Below are 7108 nucleotides of genomic sequence, written 5' to 3'. Positions count from 1 at the left end.
GACTCTTTCATTTACCGTGGAAGCTCTGCTAGAAATGATAAAAATCTGGATACAGAAATACATCGGCGAATTCAAGGGGCAGCAGAAGCAATTGGTGTTTCGGAGTCACGCGTTTGGCGCCAACAACATATAAATAACAAAATAAATTTGGCTCTTTACAAATCGTCTGTCTTACCATCCTTGCTGTATTCTTCAGAAACACGGACGATGAAAGTTATTTCAAATTGTTAGAGCGATTCCCACAAAAATGCCGACGCCGCATTTTAAACATTAAATTGGGCTTCTTTTTTTTTTTTACTCCAGACACAGATGTCTTTGCTTCTGCAGGCATCATTACTTCAATTTTATCAATCTTTCTGAAAATCGTATGATATGGTCTGGTCATATTTTACGAATGGCGAATGAACTCACATCCAAACAGCTACTTTGCAGAGGATAAGCGCATTCGGTATAAAGCTAGAAAATAGATTTAAGGAGGGCATAAAGACTACCAAGATGTCATTTGGAATGGATCCAAAAGCCATAGAAACCTTTGCTTCGGATCGAGATGAATGGCGAACAAAAGTGTGGGGTGGAATGACAGTATCTGAGGAGGCCAGAATAGCACATGGAAGTTTCCAGAGAGGTTTAAAGAAGAATGTTGCGACCGAGAAGGTGAATCACAATGAACTTTTGTGTGCAGTTTGTGACAGACCATACCTTTCCTCTGCTGGGCTCAAATCGCATTTGCTGACCCATGAAAAAACGAATCTCCATCAAATATTCTGCCTATATATCTGTTCAGACCTTTCAATGCTGTGTATGCCATAAGTTCTGCATTTGCAACGAAGACGCGAAAAGACATTTTAAGATCAACAAAGTTCAGAACTTAAATGCAGCTCTTAGTCGTCCACATCGAGTATGTAATCTATGTGATTGTCTTGCCAATACCTTCTCTGGTTTAAAACTCTGCATCAGATGCCATGATGAATGTCAGGTGTAGGTATAAGAGGTGGTCAGCCTCTGCATAAGGCGTAGACAACCACAATTTATATATATATATATATATATATATATATATCCTTGCCCATGTCCTCATTTTGCACTTTTATTCTAATATGAACACTTATACATCAAGCGAGAGAAATGTGAATCACGTTCAAATTTAACATTAAAATGGAATTATTGCAATCTCAATTTCAGGAGTGCTTAATTCTCAGCTGTTACTCCATTTTGCTGCTTTTCATAATACTTAAGAGTAGTTAGTTATTATCCTTGTTATTGTACATGATTCATTTAGCTTAAACAATTATGAATCTAAATGTACCATTCACTGTCTACTTACAACAACGATGGCCCGAATGACGACATTATAATCCTTCATATGAGCACCTCACTCAGGAAGATATTACAAAACCTTTAAATTCAAATTCCGGTATTTCACTAGTTTTGTTACTTGATTTATTTTATTTTATTGTTTAGTATAACGAGAGGTAGAAATGTTATCAAACTAGTCGTTGTCTGAAAATGCTATTAATAAACAGAACTCTATACACATCAGATCATGCTAAAAATCAAAGAGAATTGCGTGCCTAATTTCTTTAGTACAGTTCTTTGTTGTTGAGACAATATTAAATTGTTCCAAGTATGAAAACATCGCTTTCGGTAGAGTGAATTGATTAACAAATATTGCTTGATTTCAGCTTAACAATATTTTGATTAAATATTGTTAGAAAGATTTGTCTAATGTCATCCTAACACAAAGATTTGTATTTGAAAATAATTTGGCTTCGGGGCGGTTGCATAGGAGAAAGCTAAACGCTTATGCAATGATGAATCTCTTGTTTGACAAGAAAAGGGTTAGTGAACATTTTAAATAACCTTCATTACTCAAAATCTTTTCGTTTCACATAGGGTACACTAAGTGCAAAAAGCAAACAGGCTTAATTAAAATAATTTTAATATATTTCTATCAAAACAAAGGATTTTAACATTGATGAAATTAAAAATATTAATGTAATAAATTGTAATGATGAAGTGCTGAATTAATTCAATGTTTAATGTTTTATACATTTGTTATTTTATTCAATGTATTATTTGAATCATACGTTGAGAGACATATAAAGCTATAAAATTCAACATATCTTGTGCGCTACTTCTATTGCCTTTGGCATTTGTATTTTGTAAGATTATACATAGTTTATTACATAGTTTATTGCACACAATGATTAGAAATAAAAAGTAAGTATATAATAGTAAATTTGAAGGTAGTACTGACTATTGTAGTTCCATTCTTCAGGATGACTTCTATTAGCTGAGAGCTAAGCTTGTACTTAGTTCACTAATATATATAAAAAAAAAAACATTTGTTAATCTTAAGAACTACATCGTAAGATCCAATCATACTACCTATTTTCTGATAGATAAGTAAAAGCTTTAATTTGCTGTATTCATTGTTATACTAGTATCGAAGAGTGGGAGGTGGATACTTCAGTTGTCTGTCAGCCCATTGCTTCAATCGCTAGCAAGTCATCTCAGGTTTCATGCATTCTATCATGTGCATAAAACTTTTTCTCAATCATGAAGATAAAATTCACAGTTCAGATAGAAAAACAAATAAAATCATAATTTATTGAGTAAGGCACAGAAATAGACATAGACACATACATTATAATTCAACGTGTGTGAGTGATTATTTTTTGTACTGATAATCAATTAAGACAAACAACATTGTGGTATAAATCCTATCGTGACTATTCTCAATGCCACGACGGCAAAGAAAACTGATAAAATCGAACCTTTAGTAAACTTAATGGTTATGCGTCGATATTGGATGTGTCATTTACGACAAGCTCTGTTGGTAAAGATTTTCTAATCGCAGAGTCTTTACAGTACAGGAAACTATATGATCTTTGAACTCAATAGATCTACCTTCACAAGAGAAATAAAATATCTAATTGACTGCTCCAATAGTAAAACTTATTTTATGTGAGCGTAAATATTCGCCAAAAGTGAATAGTTCAAACCATTAATATGAAAGTGTGTTTGTTCAACATTCAATACATCGAGCGAGATGTTAACTCTCCAATTAAAGCGATCTTCCAGACGAGTTCTGCTATATTAATTTGAAAAGACTTTTGACCCTAAAGTAAGTTCATATATTAACGTCACTTTCATATATAGAGAACTGGAAAATAGTGGACTAATTTACTTAATTACAATCAGGAAATTTGTTGATTATTGAGAGAATGAATACTTTCGATTGATTATATAGATGCTTTCAATGCTGCACACTTACTTAGTGATTACACGTTTATCATAAACAATTTAGATATTTGCAGTTATTCTTTGATATATTGGATATTTTTGGAACCTAACATAGTCCGTTATTCATGACATAAATGCACATGCAATTTAAAGAATACAACTCCTTATCTTAGTATTAATGAGGTTTACTGAATCTGGTAATTTAGTATTTATACTTTGTATTCGATTGAATATGTAGTTTTTAGAACTATATTGTGTACAATTTTAAACTGATTGGGGAACTTGGAATATCTTTTGTTAAAACAAAACATATTCCAAGTCTAATATTTTGGGGGCAATAGTAATGACATCATTATTAAATAGAATTGTGTTCTACACTATATGTTCTTAATTAATTAGGCGATAATAGAAGAAGGCAGAGTTGATACAAAGACTTACGTGCGCGTTGTCCTAGCCAAGATACATGAATATAATGAAAATGACATCAAAAGAAACATTAGTCGTTCAAAACGTAACTTTACTTACGACAATATTGTTGAATGTTGCCTATTTAATACCGCTTCAATATATTCATAAGTGTAGTGACTCGTTGGACAAATGCCACAACTGATGTTTTATGCAAGAGTTCATTTCTAAACTGCGACATGGTACGTAATCGTACTTGGCAGATGATAGCTAATTAAAATAATAGTTTTAAATTTATTGATAATGTGGTAACTGAAATATAACAGAACATTACTGCTAATTCTGTTTTCACTACCCAATTATAGCAACAGTGAAGCCAATTGTTTATAGGTGTTATTTTTCGATTATTTTACAGTATTCAAAACAGCTTTCTAACGCAGTTTAATCATTATCGAAACCTAGACTTAATAAATAACCTAATCATGCATATTGTGTGGTGATGCAGCTCATTGTTTGCAGTGACATATGGAAGAGTATATCTATTTATATATTATATATTAGTAAGTCATTGTCTGCATAAAGTAGTATATATACATATTTGTAGACCCCCACATGCATAGATCGAAAACCATTCGAGTGCTCCACCTACACTGTTAACATCTATTATATTTCATTCAGAAACGACCGGCTTACACAGAGACAAATAATTTAAAATGTTTAAACTAAGCAATATGGTAGCTGCATCGATTATAACTACACTAACCTTGTAAACAACAGAAGAATAATTGTTGCATTAGGTTTTAAATTCTCTCTCTTCTTTCCCCTATTAATCAAATAGCAACTGTAAACGGCGCAGCATGGAATATTTCAATAGAGCTACGATGGTAAAGACTTTAATGAAAGTAATTCCACTGCCATGGTTACCAACCGAAACATAAATAGAAAACCTAATAAACAGTATTTACTAAACAAAGCTAAAATATTTCAATTGAATGTGTATTGTAATGAGAAAATGTAAAACACCTAGCAAATCAATAGGGCGCGATTTCTCTTCATGTAAAGCTAATTTATACGTCATAAAAGTAACTCCTGGGTATCAACAAGGTTCAATGATATTAAGTCATGCTCATCATGAAAGTTTTGTGTATGAAAGACAGATATTAACGAGTTAAGTACCAGGCAAGCAAATGGAAAAAATAAATAGGTATTAGGAACTGGCATAAACTTTTGTTTTATAATACTTGTTCAAAACTGAACTAGTTTTAGATCATTATTTTAGTTCATTTGTTTTATATTATATATTTTTTACCCAGTAATATTTTTAACCATTTTACTCAGTGGACTGTAGTAAATTGGAGTACTGCGTTCGATATATACGTGTATGTATGAACACACATACACAAACTAAACATGAATGTTTGAGTAGCAATGGAGAAAGGTGCATGTATACATATACTCACTTAAATATATAACGATACAATGAAGTACTATGTTATATATTTAGGTGCAGAGAGTTACAAATACAGGGACACAGACGATTATAGATCATAGAATATGGACACACCGTTACAGCTATAATATAAGTTATATAGTTACTTAAGTAACTTATCACTTACATAACGAAAGTAACTTATCACTTACATAAGGAAACTATCAGACAACGGAGCATCTTTCAACATGAAGGCACACATCTACAACAGCGACTTACATGTCGGAAAATTTAGCAAACAGGTAAAACACTTCCTAACATGAAGTTACAAAAAAGAAATAAATACATTTAATTCGACTGTTGCACACGCCTTCTGGAAACCAATTCTATCTTCTTGTACATTTGTTTTTCTTAGAAACAAACACATCCTATCTTACAAAAATATTGCACTGCTTAGCGCTCACAATATATATATATATATATATTCTACTCAAGGCACAAGGCCCGAAATTGGTGGGGGGGAGCAGACGATTAGATCGGCTCCGGTACGCAACTGGTACTTAATTTATCGACCCCGAAAGGATGAAAGGCAAAGTCAACCTCGGCAGAATTTGAACTCAGAACGTATAGACAGACGAAATACCGCTAAAAATTTCACTCGGCGCGCTAACGTTTCTGCTGACTCGCCGCCTTGGCACTCACAATATAGTCAAAGAAAGATTAAGCTACTGTCATATTGAAGGCAAAAACGCTTCTTTACCACTAAAAACTCACCCCTTCTCTTTCCATTAATCCAAAACAACAACATATCAACTTAGGTACGAGTACATCGATGCAAACATATTCCTGAATATACGTCCATAATTGTGATTGTAATTGTAACTATTCGAATGTATAAGTGTATATATCTGTGTATATGTGTATGGATATGTTCGTGTCTAAATCACAGTTCACATCGGTGTAACAGAGTGACTGATGCATCATTGCAGAGCTATACTAGTAATGTAGTATAAATGTTAGGTTACGAACACAAAAACGCATTTAGTAATAAAAGTGTATTAAAATGGATACTAATTTTTTCGCCATTCCATGAGTTTCTGAGAAGAATGCAATATAACAGCGAGACAGACATCTGGATTGTACCATAGTTCTATATTTATTTTCAGTTTCGGATTTAATGTGTTGTCGATGAACTTTTTCAGCGAATGAATCTATAGTGTAGGAGGTTTCTTGGGCAAATCCTATTGTAAGTATATACGGAAACTGTTGTACAAGTCGTAAATGTGTACATTTAATTCTATTTAGAAGACAACACCACCGGTGAAAGCTGGCTGATTATTACATATATTTCTCAGTATGTCTTTCAAGATACATTAAAATTGCAGAGGCACAGGGTAATCGATGCAAAATGGTGAGCCATACAAATAACTTCATCTAAGATACTTGTAAAGATATACGCAAAATTATTGAAAAGTACAAATATTATTATTGAAATCAATATTTATTTTGCCCAGACAAAAGGTTATTTACATCAATCATCGAGACTATGCGTTATCATAACATAAATATTCATTAAGCTCTCAAATTTTATTTGCGTAGCACGTTTGTATATGTAGAACTAAATGTACATAGACAAGATGAGGCGCAAAGAGTAGTTATATATTTATTGTCCGAGTGACTACCTTCAAATTTTCTTCACAGAAGATTCATTATCCGGGAGGTTAAAATGTTCGGAAAATTATCGGTTCATTTTCGAGGTTTTGACACATCAATATGTAACTGTCTATTACTATCTATCTGCCTACCAATTGGGGTTGGACAAAATAATGGAAACACCTAGCATCATAGCATCATAATTTTGAAATATCTACAAAACAGGCAAATGCTTATTTATTTTTGTTTTTCGATTTATTATTGGTGTTGTTTAATATGTTTTGCTAAATTGCTGTTTCTTTTCAGATATCATCAGAAAAAGGTAATTAAAATTCATTAAACTGACATGTATCTGACTTTCAAAGCGATCAAATT

The sequence above is a fragment of the Octopus bimaculoides genome, chromosome 1 (genome assembly GCF_001194135.2).
Source record: "Octopus bimaculoides isolate UCB-OBI-ISO-001 chromosome 1, ASM119413v2, whole genome shotgun sequence".
NCBI classification, from domain to species: Eukaryota; Metazoa; Mollusca; class Cephalopoda; order Octopoda; family Octopodidae; genus Octopus; species Octopus bimaculoides.
This window is presented reverse-complemented; position numbering follows the sequence as displayed.